We start from the raw sequence: 23068 nt of genomic DNA on the forward strand, positions 1-23068 counted from the left end.
GCGTTTAAAATCCACCTATATTTAAAATTATTACTCTATGGAGTGTTTTATGTAATTAACTTTCTCTATTCTGTTCAGCTTCCAAAAAATAACTTCAATGAGATTTTCACACAAAACTTTGAAAGAAAAATTTACAAGTTCCTTTTTCTGCAAAATAAACTTTCCAACATCTCTTAAAAGTTTATATCTTATTTTTCAATTTTATTTATGATTTAAATTTCTCCTTTATTTTCCTCGCCATTTTTCTTTCGCAATGGATGTGAAATGCAATAAGCCACTAAACAAACATAAGGTGGCACGTATAATATAATGGGGGATGGTATTAGCATAATTGAATTTCAAAAGAATGTTTTCTTAAAATGTTCTCCTTATACTAAGACATCTTTCCACAAACTCTTCATCTTAAGTGATTAATGAGAACGCCTCTATAAGCTCCTCTTTTATTTTTCGAACATTTTTTTTTTCGCAACGAAACCAATTTTTTTTTTTCTTTAACTAATTTCACTTGCTCGTTCTGTCGGTAATTATCTTGCGAGAAAATAGTCCAAAATTCATCTTTTTATCTCATAAGTAAAAAAACTTTTATTTTCAGAAATTTGAGAAAACTAATGATTAAAAAGCTGAAGAAGCATGCGCCATTTTTATTTCTAGTTTAATTTGGGAAAGGTTTCACTTTTTTTTCTCTTTTAATTATTATATTGTATAGCGAAAGTTTCTTTCATTTGTTGTTAAATGCCGTTTTCCTTAAACAAGGCACGACAGCTTAAGTATTTATTTAAAAGTTAAACTGCAGAAAAGATAGAAGAACATCAAGTTTTATTATATTCAAGTTTTCTTCAAAAAAATTCTTTTTTATCTAAAAAATTGGCTTATTTTATCAATTAAATTTATTAGAAGGGCATCTATAAATTCTCTAAAGAATTTAAAGCCATAGATATTAGATATTTAGCATTTTTACAAAGGCATTTATGAATCCTTTAGTCCATTGAGTAAGAATTTTTCAGTTCTTAAATTTTAAAAACATTGCCTTATTTTTTTTTTTTTTTTGTACTTTAAGTTAAAAGAATTTTTAAGTAACCAAATCTATTTACGTCTCTTTAAACAATATTATAAAAATCTAAATACATAAAATCTTAACTATTATATTATTTATTGAATATTCGTTAAATTGGTGCTAAATATTCATTGTCGAATTAATTGAATTCTTTTTTTTTTCGAATGGGGTGGGAAAAAAAATTTACTGCTGAATAAAATCATTCACAGAACTGAAAGTTGCGAACCGATACAATTATTATTTTTTTTTTTTTTTCATAGTTATTATTTGGTGCCTTTGAGGTGGTAAATTAGAGAGGTTTTAAAAGCCCATTTCCCCAGTATATATGTATTAAAACTGTTCAGTATTGATGCAGTTTGAATATCTATCGAATATACTAATATAATAATTTGTAACTGTATTAGTACATTTGATGCACACTAAAACTGCACCAATTACCATAATACCACTAGTGCCCTATGTATATTATCTAAATTAATTAATCATCGCTATTTATAACAATTAGCATGATGATTTTTAACTTTTTTCCTAAACGAATTGATATCATTTCTCTATTAATCTTGCTTTTTGTCCAGTGAGCAGAAAAAAAATATATTTCAATAACTTTTCCTTTTTAATGATCGAATTTTCACTTACTAGACTCAATCTTAATAATTCGAGGAATTTGATCAATTTGCAAATTAGTTAGTTCAGACGATATTTTAAGTTACGAAATCCGCAAAAACGTACTTTCACCGAATAAACATACCTATTTTTTTTTTCGAGGGATACGGATTCTTGAGTTCAGAATACCGCTATCTGGTACCCGCGATGCCATAGCCGCCATCTGGGAGATATAATCCCAACTCAACAATTACGTCAAGAGAGCGATGCATAGTTTTGACCCCTTAATGACGATTATACTTAATAATATGACGATTATAAACGTATTCCCCTATATCTCGAGAACTTTTTAATCGAATTGGAAAAATTTTGCTCACAATTATTAAATTCGTTCATTCAAAGATAATTCCATGCACAAAATAGTTTTTAATAATTAATTTTTTTTCATTGAATAATAATCGAAGCCATTTTCAATTGCAAAATATACAATATTTTGCATCACTTTAAGGAATATAATTTTGTATGTCAAAATACAAAATTGGAACGAAATCGATCCAATAGTTCATGAGAAATCAAATTTTTAAAAAATTTAGATATTAATTTGAAAGAAATTTATTAAATTTTTTTTTTTAATTTTGAATCATGAATTAGATTTTTTTTTAAATTTTTTGTTATTGTGTAATTGTTATTACGACACGTTCTAACAGCTTTTAAGCAAAAGTGGGATACAAATGAGGGGGCATTTTAGAATAAAAATAATAATAAATTTCCCTAAACGCTTCTTTCCTAGCATATCAGAATCGACAACCGAAGACGGTTCCTCTTCTTCTTCCTCATTATATTGGATTGATCATTCAACTGGAATTGCACCTTTGCCGACGCTCTGACAGACACTGTCACACACATCTTCGCACATTCCCTGCCCCCCTTCTTTTTCTGTCTGTCCTCCTGTCACACTGTAGAAAGTGGGAGGGGGGAATCAAAGACAGACTTTGACAACGTTAACGTCCCCATCTTCTCTTTTACGCTATGTTTATTTATTTATTTCCATCTGTGCACTTTTGAGACTGTTATAGTTCCGACAGTTTTTGCAGAAAACTGTGGTGATTTTTCGAACAGGGGGCCTCTATGATACACTGTTACTATTTAAAGATTGGAAGAATAGAAATGCATGGCCTGAAGTAAATTGGAAACTGTGATGCCATTATAGGCATTACGTATTTCCCAGATTTTTAAGATTTCTTTAAATTCATTTACATATTTCCCAGATTTTAAGACTTCTTTAAATTCATTTACATATTTCCTAGATTTTAAGATTTCTTTAAATTCATTTACATATTTCCCAGATTTTAAGATTTCTTTAAATTCATTTACATATTTCCCAGATTTTAAGACTTCTTTAAATTCATTTACATATTTCCTAGATTTTAAGATTTCTTTAAATTCATTTACATATTTCCCAGATTTTAAGATTTCTTTAAATTCATTTACATATTTCCCAGATTTTAAGATTTCTTTCAATTCATTTACATATTTCCTAGATTTTTAAGATTTCTTTCAATTCATTTACATATTTCCCAGATTTTAAGATTTCTTTAAATTCATTTACATATTTCCCAGATTTTAAGATTTCTTTCAATTCATTTACATATTTCCTAGATTTTAAGATTTCTTTCAATTCATTTACATATTTCCCAGATTTTAAGATTTCTTTAAATTCATTTACATATTTCCCAGATTTTAAGATTTCTTTCAATTCATTTACATATTTCCTAGATTTTTAAGATTTCTTTCAATTCATTTACATATTTCCTAGATTTTAAGATTTCTTTCAATCCATTTACATATTTCCTAGATTTTAAGATTTCTTTAAATTCATTTTTTCTTCTTTTTTTTTGTTAAATGCCTTTTTCAAGTTATAAGTACGACCATATTTGTTAATTTTTAAAAATGCTCCATAATAAAGCAAGAAGTTTTCTTTATTTGGTCATATATCAGTGATTTCCCTGTATTGAGGCACAACAGCAAAGCAAACGAATTTTTCACTGTATTAATCTGCCACGATCAAACTACATTCAAGAATCCCGAAAAACAAACACCGAGCTATAAGTTCAATTCCATACATTGTTCACTAAATTCTGTTTATCATATTTGTGGTATTTAATTGCTGTCTGTTATTGACTGTAAATAATTAATCAGTGTTTTTGTACAATTAAATGGAGAAATTAATCAAGCAATTTATTAATGGATTCTCTGAAGAGTTTTCGTCTCGTTTTAAATTTACTTGTTTCCTTAAGTCTTAAAAATGTCTTCTTTTTTTTCTCTACTTACTCCTTTAAAAATATCAAGAGATTTAGAATGTGATTTCGACCAGTAAAATTGAAGTGGTTTGGTTGTAACTTGAAAAAGGACGGAAGGCTTCGTTTTATTATAGCTCAATTCTTTGCTTTGATTATTTGAGGCTTTTTTCTTGCTTATTTCAAGCTCATTACTTGCTGTGTTTCAAGCTCATTCCTCGTATATTTCAAGCTTATTAATTACTCATTTCAAGCAATCAAGCTTATTTCAAACTTATTCCTTCCTTTGTTTCAGGCTTTGCATATTGTTTCACGAAAGGAGATCAGCGATCAAGGACTTCAGTTTTGAGATCATTTAAAAAGTTCCTTTTTACATTTTTTCCTAACAGTTTCATCTGCTTTATTTTTAAGAATATTACGTGATGTATTAAAATATTATTCAATTTTTTATTTTATTTCTAAATGTTCACATTATTATTGAGAAAAAATATGCTTTTTATTGTTATGGGGAGTAGGTCATATATCAATAATGCTAAAATTGACTTTTTTTGATATTCCTTTTCTAAGAAACTACTTATGATATCACTTTAAAAAATTTTGGGGATAATTAAGTGTCATTAAGTGTATTATATCAGTTGCCTGCTGTGATAATGTTTTAGGGTTTAGCAGGAATACTTTTTGAGTTATGAAAGATTTTTGCTCAAAAATTATGAAACCTTTTAAAAAAAATTTAAAGTTTTCAGTTCATAGTTTTTTAAAAAAATTTCTGCCAAAGATATGTGTTAACAGTGTAAAAATGTATATGTAAATATTTTGTGAAAAAAAAAACTGAAGCAATATCTTATTTAGATGCTGAGAAAAGTTACATCGAAAAAGGTCAGTTTCAGCAATATTGGTAAATACTTTACAGACTTAAACTTACTTAACCATGAAAATTTAAAGAACGTCTCTTAATTTTTTGTAACTTGAAATTCCCCTTAGGAAGGAAAAAAAAACTATTGACAAATAAACTAACTCCCTTCGAGAAGAACTTTTCGGGTGAAATTAACTAATCTTAAAGTAAATTATTATGAAAGACTACGAAACTCCTCTAGTTTGTCTAAAGAAAATGGATCTCTTTTTCAAATTAATCTGAAATTTTTTTTTTTTAAGTCTCTTACCCCTACACGAAGCCAATTTTTTCCTCTGACAATATTCCAGAAAAAGTATGTTTTAACGCAGTGAGAAAAATTCCATTGTATCAGGAAAAGGAACAGCATTTTGTGCTGAGCTTTAATTTGATGATAATTCTCGACAGTTGCTGAGTGAGATATTAAACCCCACTTAGTTTCCCGGCAATACACCCAAACTTGAGCAACTTCCTCATTGATTGGAAAGTGGTCTCTTAAAATCAAAATCAATCTAAAACTTCTTTTCGTTTCCTAATTTTTATCCCTTCTTTCCGTGTTCATTTCTAACAAATCAATCTCGGGATTTGGCGAGTGTGTGAGCAGCACCAACGGTCGCCAATCTTCAGCCTTCTGTTTCTAACTTATTCCTGACAAATTGTTTTCCGGTAATGATTTCCGCTAAGAGAGCTCGCAATAAGACGAACCTCATCGGAAGCAACAAAATGACACTCATAAAAGAGGCACAAGAACTGCCGTAAAAATCTACTTTTTTCTTGCTTTTTCCAGAAGCCCTCCCTTGTGCCGGGGATGGCCAAACATTGGAACTCTTGAGGAAATTGCTTGTCAGGCTCCCTTAATAGCCGGGGCTTTATTTTCTTTCGAGGTTTGCAAAAAGTAAAGCCACGCGAGACAAAATGACAAATCCACTCATATTTTTTATTAATCATTTTGATTGTGGACCGCACTATACTTTACTTCATTAGATCAAGTTGTTTTTTGTTCACTAAAAAGGAAACAGAAATTTCCGTTTTTGGTTCCGATGAGAGTTTGTTTAATATCGTTATGTTTTAAAGTGATCACGCTTATATTCAATTGAAAATAGCTTGTCTCATTAAATTATAGATGCACTATTTTTACGCATTAAAAAGCAAACAGAAGTTCCTGATTTCGTTTATAAGTTTGTTTCCTTTTGTTGAGTTTTTATAGATGATCACATTTATATTAAATTTGAATAAACTGTATTAGATAAAAAGAAATAGAGATACGCTATTTTTGCTCACTTATTTCCTTCCTCCCCATGTGAAGGTTGTTTTATTTCGTTTTGCTTTTATATTTAGATATTTGATAGTGATTATAAGCAGGTTTAGAGAAGATTGACTTAAGGTTCTCTTTACTTTATTCAAAGAAGACAAAGTTTCTCTTTTCGCAGCTTAACCTTTGTTAAGTTTTATTATAGTACGTACGTTTTATATCAGAATTGTACCTAAGATTAAATTTGTGAGTTAGCTTTTAAATATAAAATTTTGCATGGATTTTTACACAACAAATAATTTCTTTACAAACAAAACATAGAATAAAAATTTACATAACTTATTACAAAGATTAATATTTTATTTTTTATTTAATGTAAGTAAGTTAAACCAATGGAAACTAATAATGAATTCATTATGATTTATTATCGATTTTTAATTTCCATAAATCAAAATAAAAATGCTGAACAATAATGAATGTTTTGAGTAGTGTTTTAATTTATAATTTTATTTTTCTGTTATGTCCTTTAATGTGCTTATTTTATAGCGTATATTGAAAGTTTCTGAAAAAGACAGACTGACTTAGATGTGAAAAGAATGAAAAGCATAACTGCATTTAATCTTATATGCGTTTGCTCATCCAAGGACTATTAATATCCTAACCATCTACCTAAACATTGACTTGTTTACTGGAACTTAGGAACTTGATTTACTTCTATTTGCACATTCAGGGAAACTCACCAGTAACCAAATTATGTCAACAGACGGAACTTCCCCAAAATGGATTGACCATCTTTTATGTAAAAGCGTTCCCCCCACCCCCATCAAATCTCCTTTTAAGAATAGAACCAGAAGCAAACAACAGTAATCGCTGCTCAGAAAACGAAAGTAATTCATTGTCATTAGGACATTAAGAACCAAAACTCAGGCATAATGCTGCATTAGGGTGGAATTCGACTAAAGCCCCCATATCAGATTACGCCACTAATGACAGGGTCGCACAGAGATTTTCGTCAAAAGGAATGTCTCCCAAAAAGCTTCTTGGCTGCAGTTATTTTGGTGACTACTATCTCTCCATGCTAGACTTGAAAAACAGTTTTGGGTTGTTCTTGAAGCTGTATCCGAAAACAGTTCGAAAGTTCTCTGGCATCGGCAGACGAAAACGGCTTTGTTATCTTGGTGAGTTCTTCAAAGTTTGGCTAGATGGGTGGCCCCCTCGTTAGTCTAGGGGGTGTGAGTTGAGGATGTGCTTGATGAGAAATGGGGGTGGGGAAAGTAATTTCTTGTAAATGCAGTTTGTTAATGATGTTTTTAATCACTTACCGAAAACTTTTTTTTTTCTTCCTGTGGGAAAATTTTTACTGATATGGTAAAAAAAAGAGATATTGTTATAGAGAGCATATACTTTGCCAACTGAAGTACTTATGTAATTAATTATTTTTTTTTACTAACTGTTTTGATTTGCTAAGAGTCTACTTCTTTGTGCTTACCGGTTTTTAGTTTCTTTTCTGTTAAGGTTTACTAATAATTAATTAGGTTATTATTGCTTTTGTTTTGGTATTATTTCATTAAAATCTACTATAGGAAAGTAGTCTAGCAAGAAAAAATAGCTTAACTGTGTTTTTTTTTGTAAAACTTAAAAAAAAAAAAAAAAAAAAAAAGATCAAGTTCCTTAAACTTGAAACAAAGCTGTCATTTTGAACTAAATATCTACCTTGCGCTAAAGAATTATCTGGGCAACAGAAAGGACAAATAGCTAAAATATTTAAAACATTATTTAACTTTTAAAAAAAATATCCCCAATTTTTAGAGAATTTTTTTTCTCACTAAAATGAAAACCATTAAACTCAATTAAATGTTCCCATAGCTTTCAAATTTTCACGGACGAAGAAAATGCAACTTGTTTATAACTTCTCAAATCCTCGAATAACCCTTTCTGGACCGACGGAAGGAGAAAGATGTGTTTTCTCAGAACCGCATACCTAGAATTCATGCATACTAAAGAGTATGTCTGCATATTTATACGAGATGTAATGCGAGAGTATAATATTGAAGTAACGCTCTTTTAATCTTGGACCGCTAGAGTCAGAAATACTCATTTCTTATATCATACTGTGGGTAGAAAGGGAAAATCACGCGATAACTTTTGTGTGACTACGGTCCTGAAGAGGTTAATAAATTAGATCACATACTCTTTTTATTTTAACAAAACTGTAGATTCGCTGATAGTTTGCCCCATTTTCCTAATACAGCGTACGCTGGGCTCAAAGTCAAGAAGATATTTTTAACTGTTAAGTCACGGATAACTCCAACAGACTCATAACTGTAATGAAAAACGCATATCATTCGCCAAATTTTGTAATTTCATGTGACGACACAGTGTGACATCACATATTTTCCATATTTATTAATTGTATTACGGTACCACACGAAAACAGGCTTAACGGCAACTGCGTATTTAAAAGAAACGAAATTCACCCTATGCTTATTACTTTTGCGCTTGTTCAATTTTCACACGAAACATTAATTCATGTTTTTAAAATGCTTTGAATTAGTCCAAACTCAAATTTATAAAACCCAAATACTTTCTCAAAATAATAATTGTAGAAAGTATAATTCAAAATAATAATACTTTCCCAAAATTTTGATAGTGATGTACTTTTCTTATAAAATTCAATTCTTAATCATCAGAAAAATTATAAATTAAACAATATTAATACCGGATGTCCTATAAATGACCGAAGATTTGAAAAATTTATTTAAGAAAAAATGTGTGGGTTTGCTTAAGTAATTTTGTTACTTTTTCACCGAATTTAAAATTATTTCTAAAATTTACCAACAGATAGCATTGCTAAATGAGAATAACTTCAAAACAATTCTTCTAAAATAAATACCATTTAAAATAACAACATGGCGCTTCTGAGAAAAACATTCACAGTTGCTATGCAAAGTATTTCAGTTTGAATTGTCTGATAAGCAGCAAAAAAAAAAAGGTTTAGTTTTTATCAGTTGTCAGCGCCATCTGTTGACGAACTTCGTAACAAATTTGAAACTTGGTGCAAAAAGATATCTAGTTTCCTGCGCAGAATGACGTAATTCCTATATCTCTATCTCCTTCTTATAGTGCTGCTCTAGTGCGACGTAAATAAAAATACCTACCTACCTATCTCCTTCCGTTCTCTTAGAATTATTTTTCAAATTGTCTGTCTTTTTTTTAATATTTCGATGGATATCATTTTTTGGATATCTGCTAATTTAACTTTTTTTTTCTTATTTATTTTTATTTTCTTATTCTGAAAATCGAGAGGTCAAGCAAGCGATGTATTGTTTTGTAGATTTTCCTGCATAATATTACTCAGATTAATTTTATAATAAGTATATCTTGAAAGATTTATTTTGAAATTAATGTTATGAACTTAAGTTCAGATCTGCAGTTTTGAATTTTGTTCAAATCATAAGTTTTAATGAACTATTTTATATTGTTACATATTATGCATTTTTTTGCTGATAAAAAAATTATTATGAGGCATTGTTTTTTAGTGTATAAGTATTTATTAACATACAATGTAATCGTAGGCTTTTAAATTAAATTGTTTTGTTTTGACTACTTAAGTTTTAACTAGTGGTTTATTTTTATTTTGTGGTAATACTTTCCTCGTATATAATTTTGTAATTCAGCAAAAGATAAACACATAATGTTTATACTTCATTTATATCAATTTTACCGTCTCGCTCCGCTAACTGCGAACTGTTTTTACAAGCAAATAAAATAAATATCATTCGAAATCTACACCCCTTAGCCAACACATAAAATTCGAATGGGGGGAAAAATGATGTTTGAATGAAACTAACAAATGAAACAACTTAAAAAAGAAAATGCAAACGAAACATTAAAAAATAAATAAATATCTAAAAATCAATACTTTCTGACTATCGAGTTTCGAGGGGGGAAAAAACATTACATTTTTTTTTCCTTCTTTTCTTGTTCGAAATGATAAAAAACGAACGGTAGTCAGAGATCTTCATCTCTAATCGCTCGAGCGACTAACCATGTCTGCTTTGTGCTCTCTTCTCCCAACCCCTTTTGTCTCGAATATTCTTATTTTGTTATATTTTAGTCTGTCTCTGATTTCTGAGACATCTGCATCTTCTGGCAGACGATAGTTACTTATAGTTTTTTTTATATCCTATTTTTTGTGACTGCGCCATATCTTTTTATTTCTTTTGTTTTGCCACATATTAAGCATAGTTTAACCAATGGTTTCGACGGTGGGTTTTAAATTTTTTTTTTTTTTAATGTTTCTTTTTTTTAAGTTGTCCGACAAAGGCTTAAAGATTAAAATAGAAAAAGAAAAAAAAACATTCACTCGGTGAAGTGTAAACTTTAAAAACCATTTCTTAGTTTCTTATCTTTGACATCGTTTTATTTTATTCATTATTCACGCATGTTTTTGACAGTATATTTTTCGCGAAAAGTAGCTTGTGCGATAAAAGGATTTTTTTACCTAACGCTAGTTTGTAAAATATACGCATTGTTTTCGTTTTTGAAATAATCTTATTTAAAATGCATCTAACTGTATCCGCAAAGACACAATAAATGATTTTGTGTATGATTAATATTCAGTGATTTAGATAATATGTAACTATTATTTGAAATTGCACAGCAAAAAAATTTTTAATTACAAGATAATAAATAAACAAATTACATGAAGTAGTTATCAAAGTTAATTCATTTTATTTAAAAATTTAATGTCGTTATGAACTTATATTTTTTTAAAAAAAATAAGTTTTTCTTCCTACTTCTCTCAAAAACATAGTTACATTATTTAATTTAATTGTTTTTTTTGAAAAATATTTTTACCCTATAACAGGTAAGTTTTTTTATGTCTATTTAGTTCTTAATTTGCATTTGCTAATGAAATGGAAACTATGTTCAAGTAGACTATTTATTTTGAACAGATTTTGGTTGACTACGTAAAAGTAATTTGTTAGTCTACCTTAACTCCTTTGGTAGTCCACTTAATATTAATTATATAGTCTACGTATAAAGAATAGACAGTCTACATATAGGGAGTTTAACCATATAATTCCTCCGTAAAAAATATATACTTCTAAATTGTGTTGAATTGCGTATTTTTAATTTCAAAAAGACTTCAAGTAAGAAAATGGCATGCAATTTAAATCCGTATTTTGAATTTAGCGAAATACTTTAAAATTGGAAAATTGTAAAGTAATTTGTAAATTGAATATATTTAAATTAAATTATCTCTATTATATAACATCACGATCACTAAGAGCACATCTGACTGAGAATTCAACATACATAATAATAATTTAATACAGTAATGTAATTAAGTACAGTTCGTACAATACTCTGTATAAAGTAAGATAACTCAGTTATTCGTTCCAAAGGTAACTGACAAGCAAATAATAAAAAAAATCGCTTTATTAACCGAACTCCACCACTCCCTCTACGCCTACTTAAACAATTTACAAACTGCAAACTCATCCCACAAGTAAAAGAACAAATTGCAGAACAGTCTGTTCAAAGGCGACAGAATACACTTATTTCTTGTACTGTGTGGACGAACATTTTAACTTCACAACTTTTAAAAAGAAAGAGTCACGCCTCATCTGTAGCAACTGTCAAATCTATATAATTGTTGTAATTAGTTAGGTTGAAGAATTTCCATAACGCGTGCACCATTCAAGTAGAACCGTTTATCAGAAGTGTTGAAGTAATTGGGGGAAAATTGACAACCTTTTTCAAGCATGAAAAGCTTTAAATCCTCTTTGAGTCTTTAATAAATAACCTCTAACCCATAACTGAATGAATAAACCCGAGCACTCGCCCTGTTGTTGCTAATAAGAGGAAGTTCTGGCAACAATAGCACGGAATCTCAACACCTCCACCCTGTTTCCATATTTCTGAAGTTTCTGTTTGTTGTTTAGTGCCAACGTAGGCGGTCAACCAGTTGCCATTACAGAGACGTAATCCACCACGGTTGCTCTAAGCATTTCATGGGGGTGCTTCTGCTTATAAAAGGGGTTGTGCGTATTGGAATAAAGAAGGGGAAGGGCAAAAAATGACCACGTCCCGATATATATTGATCTCTCCAGCTGTCCTCAGTGTGCAACGATCCAAACCTTAACTGATGGGGTTTTAGATCCCCACAAAAGAGCAAACACAAACAGATCGGGAAATATTGCTACTTCTGGAGCAGGATCCTTTAAGCCCTTTCGTCAACAGCTGTCCTTGCTGAGAGATGGTCGAAATCTAACCTCCCCCCTTCCTTTTCATAATAGACATTCTTATTATTGCCCTTTTTTCCCACTCTGGGAAATTCTTTTCTGATCGCTCAATGGTCAAAATAGCTCATCAGTTATAGGAATACTGCCTAAATATCTTGAAAAGCCCCAGAAGAAATTTATAAGTTTCGTTTGATAGCTTAGTTTAGCATTCGGTACTTGCCTATCGTATTTTTTCTTATGTATATTTAACCTTTACATTTAATGTTGATAAGATACCTTTCTGGTTTAATATACGTTTTACTTTTCTGGAAAAAAACGATCCACAAAATAAATAGTATTTTGTCAGCAATAATTCAAATATCCTTCGAATCATGTTTTAAATCATTTTACAATAAATTTCTCAACGTCTTGGGAAATTTTAATTTTAATTACTCAGTATTTATTTTACGTACAAAACTACGAAAAATGAATGTTTAAAATTAAAGAAAAATGGCTTTTTTTTCATTAGCATTGTACTTTTCTTATAAATTTTTTGTTAATTATTCATTTTTTATGTCCCAAATTATAAAAGACATGTTTGAAATTAAAGACCATTTGATGTTTTATCAACATTGGTCTTTCCATTTCTATTAATGATTGTATTAAAAAATTATGAAAGCTGTCCCAAATTATAAAAGACGGATTTTTAAAAAGGAAAAACATTGATGTTTTAATAACATTAGTAGTGGTCTTTTGGTATTTATTTATAACACTGATTTTTTTTTTTTTTAATTTGATGTTTTAACAACATTGGTATTGTCGTATTTATTTATTACTTTATTAGTTATTTACTTCACTTGCTAAACTATGAAAGACGGATCTTTTTTACCACATCCATCACCGCATTGTGGAGAACTCTACGATGAATTCTTTGTTGTGGCTTCCACAAGTAATAAAACAGATCCCATAAATTTTTTCGGGAGATTATTATAGAGTAAATCTTGTTGGCGTTCACCGTTTGCTACTCACTAAACATCTGTTTCTTTACTCCCCTTAACAACCCACCCTGTCATTAAAAGATAACTTTTTATTATTATTACCGTCAGAGGCGCCAAACGCTTTACCGACAGGTGAAATTCCATTTGTTTCTCTGAATGATGATTCGATACCTCTTAGCGACCACAATTGCACCATAAATTAGTCTTTGTGTCCTTATGTTGCACTTAACTTATACTAGCAGTTTAAAAGAAGGTATAAACTATTTTCTCCAGCTGTTTTTGAATTATTAATTTTATAATTTTATATTTACATTAAAACAGAGGAGTGGAAAAGGAATTATAATGATCATTTTTAACAGCTGTTATTTCGGAATTCAGACGAGAGAGTGACTTTGTATGATGTTGTGTTATTTAAATGGCTTTAAATCTTTTAAATTAATTGCACCCGCAATTATCGAATCGATTATTCCAGAAACTCAGACCTCGTATACAAATCAAATAGTTTCCTATCAAGAATGCCGTAAGTAAGTTGTTTCCAACTGATATATGCCAGTTGGAATAAATAAAAATAAAAGGAATAAATAAAAATTCCTGTTTATGTCAGTTGGAGTAGAAATAAGAGGAATAAATAATAATTTGATTTGTGACACAAATTAAATATCACTTTTTATAAAATAAAAATGTATGCATATATCAGTTGGAATAAATGAAAATAAAGAGAATAAAAAAAAAAATTATGTATTTTTCGATTGGAATAAATTAAAATAAAAGGAATATATAAAAATTCATTTATATGTCAGTTGGAATAGAAATAAAAGGAATAAATAATTATTTGATTTGTAACGCAAATTAAATATCACTTTTTATTAAATAAAAATGCATGTATATATATATCAATTGGAATAAATAAAAATTCATATATTCAGTTGGAATATAAATAAAAGGAATAGAAATGAAAGGAATAAAGGAATAGAAATGAAAGGAATAAAGGAATAGAAATGAAAAGAATAAATAATAATTTGATTTGTAACACAAATTAAATCTAACTTTTTAATAAATAAAAATTGATGCATTTGTCGGTTGGAATAAATAAAAATAAAAGGAATAAATATTTTTAAAAAAATTGTAACTAAAATTAAATTGTCAGATGGAATAAATAAAAATTTATGTATGTGCCAGTTGAAAAAAATAAAAATAAAAGGAATAAATAAAAATTTATATACAAATCAGTTTGAATAAATTAAAATAAAAGGAATAAATAAAAATTTGTTTTGCAAAGCAAATATCTCAGTTTTCATTAAATAAAAATTGCTTTAGATTTTGTTCAAAATTGTTCTCGATAAAACATTGCACTAAATAAAAATTAACGTCTTTTTATTACGTATATTTAATATAGTCTCTTTATAACGTATATTTAATAATTATTACGTCTTTCTTCCTCTCTTGGCATTAACAGCCTGGTACTAACTAAAACTTTTAGCTTAAAATTTTGTATTGATGCTCTTTAAATGCGATTCTTTATGAGACTTTATTCCACATGTCATTTCGTCAATTCTTTTATGCAATAATTCGTGGTAAATATTTTTATGCATACTTCAAAAAACATACACCGCATATTTTTTTTTCTTTATTCCCTTTTACTCTAATGTCTGTTCCGAGCACGGATAGAAAGTTCGTATTCTTGAAGCAAAATGATGACAAACCACAATTCTCGTAAAAATAGAGAATAGAAAAGTGACAAAATTCCAAAAATTTATTATTTTAAAAAGTTTTTTCATTTTGTATTTATTTTTTTCGTTATAAAATGCTTCAATAGTATTTTTTCTCTTTTAATGCTATTTAAGTTTTATATCTGTTCAGTGGAAAAATAATTAAATTTTTTTAGTTTAGTTTATACTATTTTATAGCTATTATAATGTATAAAATCTCTGTTAAATTTCGACAATTTTTTCTCGTAATTCTTAAATTATTTCTCTTCTGTTATTTCTCCTAATTCTTAAACTTGGAATTTCGCCTTTTAATAAATACGCAGAATTCAGTTGCCTTCAAATAAAAAAAAATTTAAAATTTGTGTGAAACATAGATTTTTTTTTTTTTTTACTAATGAATGCATTAAATTCAATTGTTTAAGTGTAATAAATTGAAAATTTATGTATTTGAAAAGTAAAGTGAAAAAAAATCTTAATTTTTTTTCGTATTATAATTTAGGAAGTTAGACTCCATTACCAGGAAGTGGCCAAAATGAACTCTTACTCATTTAATAGAAAACAAAAAACCGTATAAAAGCGAAATTTACTTATTTAATTAAACAATATCCATCACTTTGAGAAATATTATTTAGTTCCGTGCGAAATCTATTGTTTTGCTCTTTGTAAACTGCAGCGTAAATTAAAGACCATTTTAAACCGACATTAAAGCCACTTTCTCATCGGAATAAACAACTCACTCGAAATAAAAATCTTGATTTAAAATAATTTTCCGTGTAAAACTGGAAATGAATTCTTTTCTAAACTAAGTAGAAATACAAACTGCGGAAGCAACAATAACTTAATTCCATTCTTTTAACGTTTTTAAAAAAAAGAGGAAAAAGCGAAGCGAAATCTAAAAGTTATTTTAAAGATAATTAGTGGATAAGGTAACATCAACCCTATGTGGTGCGAAAACATGACCTTCCACCACGGATGCGCACGCTTTATGGAAAAAGTTCTCGTTCCAAAACGTCTTCATTTGCACTAGGTTGCGTTTGTTATTCTTGTACTTTTTCCACGCTAAAAAAAGAACTAAAAAATAATTATAGAATTACTCATTTTGTGAAGGAAGACAATTTTATTTCCGGGAGTAATTGCTTTTGTACATTCTTTTTACTGTTTGTGGTTTAAATTACGGTTATTTCTGAGAAAGCTTAAAGCTATAACTTACTCTAGTCTCGTGGTGCGTAATTATTACCTTTTTGAGGAAAATAAATACTTATGAATGAGATTATTAACTTTAATGCAACTTTACGAACATATAGTACAATTAAATATGTGCATTATTGACCTAATTTGTGATCTGATCTTGAATAGTTTAGATTAATTATAGTATTTTTCACTTTTTTAAAACAATATTCTTTTATACTGAGCTATAAACTGAGTTGAGTGGACTTTTCTAATATTTTTATTTTTTAATAGCCTTCTTTAAATTGCACTATTGTGTTTCCCTTAAATTTCTCACTCTTCGCTATTAAAATAGTTTTGTTGAACAAACAGTAGCAATCTGAAATAAATTATTTACTTCCTGTATTTGAATTCAACTGCAATTTCTTTTAACATTTTTAATGAAAAAAATAATGATCTGTAATCAAATGGTATTTTTTTAAAGCACTTAAAATATTTCTGACAATTACCCTAATTTGAGCGATTTTAGAAACAGAACAATTTTGACTAAAATTAAAAACAAATCTTATCGTTTCTATTTCTTTTGATGTTTTATATGAATTCACATTATTTGAATAAAAAATCTATAATCATATGATGTATGATTTTAGATTTTTGACTAAAGATAAAGAAATTATGATTTCGTGTGAAAAAATAAAGATAAAATAAATATGATCAAATGTAATAATAATAAGTAATATTAATAATAAATAATAGATAAATAAATTAAAAGTAACAATAATAAATAAATAAATTAAGCAATATATTATACTGAAAAAAATACTTCTAATTAAATAAATAATCAGTTCTTTTGAAAAGAGAACATATAATGAATGTTATAGATTTTATTAATTTTTTCTTCCTCTTTTTAAACATAGTTTGATCAGTGTAAAACAAATATCAGAAGCTAACTCAGAAGCTCTTGAAATGTCACTTAACAGTCAATTACCAATTAGCAGTTTCTACTGATTAAAAAAAAGCTTACTAAATTAAGCGAAGCTTATTTAATTCGGTATCTAAGAAATTCTAGACGTTACTAATTATGGCCGATTGTGAATTACGCTTAAATTCCATCAATACGTTTCTAAATATCTGATTCGCCAATACGTACACCAACTTACTAGAAATATATTCAAAACTGCTTATTTTTTATTTATTTAAATTATATCTACTACATTTCTAAATTTTAATTGTCTTAAAATTAACGCTAATATATCTTTTATTTCATTGAAATCTGTCTTGAATCTACTAACTTTCGCGTTTAAGATCAACGTTTGGCAGACATTTTTAAGTAATTTTCGGGTCGAACATCACATAATAATATTTATTTTCGATCGTGATATTTTGTCTCTGCATAAAATAGTGATATAGATTGTGTATTATATTTTCAATTCAATCTGCTTTTCTTTTTTTTAGATATCGTTACACAGAAGAAAATAAATTCTCAAGATTGAAACGTTTCACGAGTAAGTTTTAAAGTTTTTATTCTCATGATATTGCATTTAATCTTCTCTAATTCAACTTCAACGCTAAAAATGATCAATTATGACAAGAAAAAGAATTATGTGAATGGTCAGTTTTCAACAATGTCCAGAATTTGGAGCAGTTCAGATAATACGCTAGCATATTTTTGATGCTTCTAAACCACTTCTACCTTACAAACAATATTTACTATAAATTTAGTAGATTAAATGCTTAAAGAATATTTTGTTCTCGGAATTTTTACATTCAACGATAATTTGTAATTCCATATTTAAATTAATGCAGCCTAAATTTGTATATATTTCCAATGAGTACAATCTATAAAATAGAATCTATGAAATAGTTAATTTCTCTGCAAATTTCAATTGCTCTATTTTTTTTCAACTTTTAGTCAGAAAAATATATTAACATAAAAGAATTTAAAAACCCTTCACTAATTTGCAAAACAAATTTATATGTTTCATTTTTTTAAAGTTATTAATTTTGCATTTTTATACCATCCTATGTTAAAAGTCTTTTCGCTTTTATAGAAATAAAATGCATTCATACTTACAGCATACATATTAAAATCAAACACTTCTAATATTATAATCTGAAAATGCATATTTTAAAATATTTATCCTTATGAACCTTTATTCTTCATGATTCTATGCCATTTCATTTGTGACAGCACGGTAAAAAAAAATGCAAACTTTTGCTTAGTTTTAACATCAAAATTAACGTATACTATTAAAAATTCTTCAAAATTCGAAAAATTATTCAAAATTCAAAGTAATAATCAAGGGAACTTAACTATGCTGGAATCCAAAGCTTTTTAAAAGAAAACCCTGGAAATTCAACTGCATTTAAATAATTTCCCCTTCAGGAATATCATCCAACAAATCTGATTTTACAGATCTACTTATGCATTAATGAACCTGATTAAATATAAGAGTTATGAAGACTTATTTTCCTTAATGTTAAGGTTCAATTAGCGAACGGAATCTGACAAATATTCATTTAATACTATGCATTTCTCTCATTAAAATTAGTTCAAAATGAATGAAGAGGTGATAATAAAGAATTTATTCTTTATTAATGTAGGTCTGAAAAGGATTTTTGACGACAGTGCTATTGCATGAATATTTTAAAAGAAATTATTTCAGAGATTAAAATCTTCTGAAAGGTGTTTTAAATTTGACGATATGTGTAGAATTGTTTAAGCTTGCTGGCTGGAACTTCTTAAAATATTTTAATAATATTTCTTGATATATAGATATTTTAATGATATGTGTTAATGAATCCTTGCCGTGAATGTATCTGAAAAATGTGTAAGCTGTATTTTGTAGTTTTTAAGGAACACGGTTGTTTTAAGAATTACATCGGCAATTAACTACACAGATTTCTCAAATCATTTTTTACTTAAAACCACGGTTTTTCAACCATTTTTTAAATTAACTCTCCAAAATAAACGTCTAAGGTCTTTGAGACTCAAAAGCTTATTTTAAAATTATCATTCTGTGCTAAATATTCATAATTTTAATTAACACACCAAATATTTTAGTTGTCTAAATGAAATGAAAAAAAAATAAAAAAAGTAAAAAAAAACAGTGAATGGTTATGGGCGTATTAGACTCTCCATACTTTTAAAACACTTAGAAAAGAATTAAAAGTTCTTTTAGGCGAGTTGCTCTAAGTCGTTTACAACCCCCATGGAATCGTTTGCCATAAAACTAAAAGTCTAATTATGAATAAGGCAGAACTCGTTCTTTTAAATTCTTATTTCATTTTGAAGCATCCATCATTTATATCACATTTGAGCCACAAATTACTTGCTTGGTTTAATATAAGTAACAATAAATCGAACAAGTAATTGGTGGCTGAAAATGCTATAATTAATGTTTCGAAAAGCAATGAAAGATAAAAAGAATGAGTTAGGCCTAACGCAGAACTATGAGTAGGGCTGAACTGATTCTTTTAATTTCTCATTACTTTTCGAAACATTTAGTATCGCTAGCAATTGCGCGTTCAACCAATGAAGTGGCCGAGGTTCGAATCTCAGAGGTGGCTGCTTGATACAAATTCTGCTCCTGGCTCACACCGACAACTGACGTTAAATATCCTCTGTGGTTGACGAATTATAGGTTAGAATTCTCTTGCTGTTGGATTAACCATAGGAGGTTTTCGTAGTTCCCTTCGTGTAACGCAAACGCCGGTTAGTTCCATTAGAAAGTCCTCCACGAAGACTTTGTCCCAATGCTTGAGCCTGGAGTTCCATTATTTTCTGGAATGGGTTCAGAATTACCATGGGCTTAAGATTTGAACATCTATTATCTTAAACTCAGAATTGGATCCACTGTTTAATACCGGTTATAAAATAAAACAAAATATCAGTAGCATTTCTAAATAATGTCATTTCAGTTTCGCAGAAATAGTGAATGACACTAATGACAAATGGCGCAATTTTTTTTCCTTCTATTGGATCTGATATTAGATATAATTCCAAAGACAAATTAAACGCCATGTGCATCAAATAAAATCGGTTTAAAACCTTTACACTTAAGACAATGAACCGAGGGGGACTTTTAACCAATTTGTAGTACAGTAATTTCATAAAAATGTTCGGAAGTTCACAGTTTAACCGATTTCCCCCTCTCTTAGATAATTTCCCTCTATCGTTAATTTCTTTATTCAATTTTTTATATCACTGAAGAGAAATGATCACTTATCATTAGAAAATTGGTTCCAGCAACAGGGGTGGACCAATAACTTGACCAATGACCCGTGAATCCAACTTGGGTGGTGGGGTAGATACCAGAAATCATCCCTTAAAGTGGGTGAGCACGTGCTTTTTTTAAGCCACTCTAGGGAATCAGGGGTGGAAAATAAAAAAAATTTCAGTGGGTGTAAATGTGTAAATTATTTAACAGTGGTGTAAGTCGTTAATTCAAGTTCTAATGTAAAATGGCGCCCGTTTTCTAAACCTGAAACATAGGCAATTTTCCACTCCTGGAGCTAACAGCTAATAAATTCGGAATGTAGCGTTGGTAAGCGTGATGCAGAAAATACAAATTTTATGCGGGACTGAATAAACTTTCCTATAAACAAGACATACAAGTCTCACTAGCCGCGTTATAGGTCATCACAGAACTCAACAATATATATCAATATCAGATTAATGTATGATTTTTATCAGGAATGAAGACAAGATTTTTCTGACAAGGGACAGTACAGCCCTTAATATAGGTGGCAGTAACAGAAAACTAATAAATATTATCCCCAACGAAATCTGTTATTTCCTCTCCGCCTAGGACGTCATGTATTCTGTGACAAAATGGAACATACCACATTATAGATATCACCTATAACTGGAAAACATCTGAATGTGTATTCTCATTCTACTTTAAATTTTCTTTTCATCGAATTAAAATTGCTTTCTTGTATTGATAGATGAACCATATACAGTTTAAGAAATACGAGAATAAGGGTCAACTTGACACACCGAATTGAGATTTCTGCTAATCCGAATTATGATATTATGGTACTCGTTCAACAGTCTCAAAAACTCCTTATAATGCACTTTTACTCATTTTCGACGATAGTTGTATGTAAAAGAAAAATAAGCTACAAGATAATTTGTTTATAGGCTTGATGTAAAACCGAAAATATGTAATGGACAAAGTACAACTTTTATCCTTAAAGGACTGTCTATCTTTGTATCTTACTATTGAACGCTTTTTTTTATATATATGTGTTACCAATTCAATTTGATGATTTCTTTTATGTCGGTCATAAATACGATTCTTTACAATTTGTAAGTTCAAGTGTTGAATTATTTTTATAGAATTGTGGCAATTTAGGATGACTTTTAATGAGTTTTCTTTGTATGTTTGAAAAAAAATATCGTCATTATTCCATACAAATCATAAGTAACAACTGGTAATTGGTTTTTCCTTTTTTGAAGAAAAAAAAAGCCAATGTGAAAGTTCAAGAAAATGAAAACTACACGATGTGGTTCGTAAATTAGAAAAAAAACCGCTAAATCCTGTTCTTGAATATCAGCCTTTGTGTTATTTGATACATTTTTGTGGTGCAGACAGCTTTTTGCTAAAACTTGGGCTGTCAATAATACCAAGAACATCCGAGTTTAAGCATTGACTTCAAACAAAGAACTTTTCATTACTTACTTTTCTTTTATTCCATAGAGTATTTTTTTTTCCTTCCTTCCAAGTTTCTTTGGTCTCTCACGGAAGTGGCTAGGAGAAAAGAACAAACTGGATCCATTAAATCACTTTTCCCAGCAAAATTATTGTTAGATCAAGAGCATCTCTTGAACTTGAGTCGATGGCTTTTCTGAAATACATTAAAAAAAATGTGTCGGTGCGAAAAATTATGGCACACGAAGTTGAATGTGTACCCCGTGAAGCGTGTTTCGAAACCTCAATGGCTGCCAAGTGTAGCTTTGAAAAACGTAAATATTATTTGGCGTGACGTTTTTCACATATACAGTCGAACCCCGCTATAGTGAACCGTCTGCGGACTCAGTAATGTGTCCACTATAACCGATGGTTCACTATATCCAAATTTTTGGAAGAATATTTTTTGCATAAGACAGTTGAATGATTGAAAATTGGCTTTGCAATTTTGCATAAGTTATTTAAAAAATTATTAACTAATTAACAGATAATAAAGCAAAAATTGATGGAAAGAGTAATTACGTCGCTAAATATTAGTTTTATTTTCACTTTTTATGAAAAAAATTTGTGATTTTTGATTGAACACAAATTGATTTTAAATTGAGTTCATCAATTTTCTTATCTACAATGTGCAAAGAATGCAAGATTTTTACATTTTGAACAAGATTTCGAGCCATCTTGACAAAGCATCTTCTACGTTTTCTCTTTCAGCTCCACGCAGTTTTTTCAATGAAACCATGTTTTTGTCGTATACCGCAAGAATTGCACTTCCATTTTTCCAAATGTTTGAAACTGTAGATTTTGACAAGGAAAATTCCTTACACAGTGTCGATTGATTGGTTCCATCATCAATACACTTTACAATTTTAACTTTGTCCTCTATCGATTTGCCATTTTCACTGCTTTTGAAACAAAAATCTTGTCTCAAATAGATAATGTAAGAATATGAAGAGAGCAGCTGTAGAATGAGTTAAATTGTTCCCCTTCTTGATTGTCAAGGGGTGATTTGTAAAGAATATGGTTTGAACAGATAAGAAAATTCCAAAAATTCAGCAGGTGGCCAAGTTAACTAGTTGTAGAGCAAGCTTGGGGAAAAGAGATAAAGCGAGGCGTGTCAGGGAGGGGGGAGTATAAGATAAATGATCTGTTTGACATTAATTACAGTATAGTTAA

At 29.0% G+C, this 23068-nt stretch overlaps 1 protein-coding gene across 2 annotated transcripts in view; it reads left to right on the forward strand.

Annotated features, from left to right (window-relative positions):
* The window catches only part of LOC107443647 (plexin-B), a 600640-nt gene that overhangs the window by 476885 nt on the left and 100687 nt on the right, over window positions 1-23068 (forward strand). For both annotated transcript variants that reach the window (XM_087157228.1, XM_087157229.1), the window contains one exon: window positions 17655-17704. The gene's annotated coding sequence lies outside the window, so the exon portion shown is untranslated. The remainder of the gene's footprint in view (window positions 1-17654; window positions 17705-23068) is intronic.

This window comes from Parasteatoda tepidariorum, chromosome 2, assembly GCF_982258835.1.
Source record: "Parasteatoda tepidariorum strain Cologne lab strain chromosome 2, Ptep-v5.0, whole genome shotgun sequence".
NCBI lineage: Eukaryota > Metazoa > Arthropoda > Arachnida > Araneae > Theridiidae > Parasteatoda > Parasteatoda tepidariorum.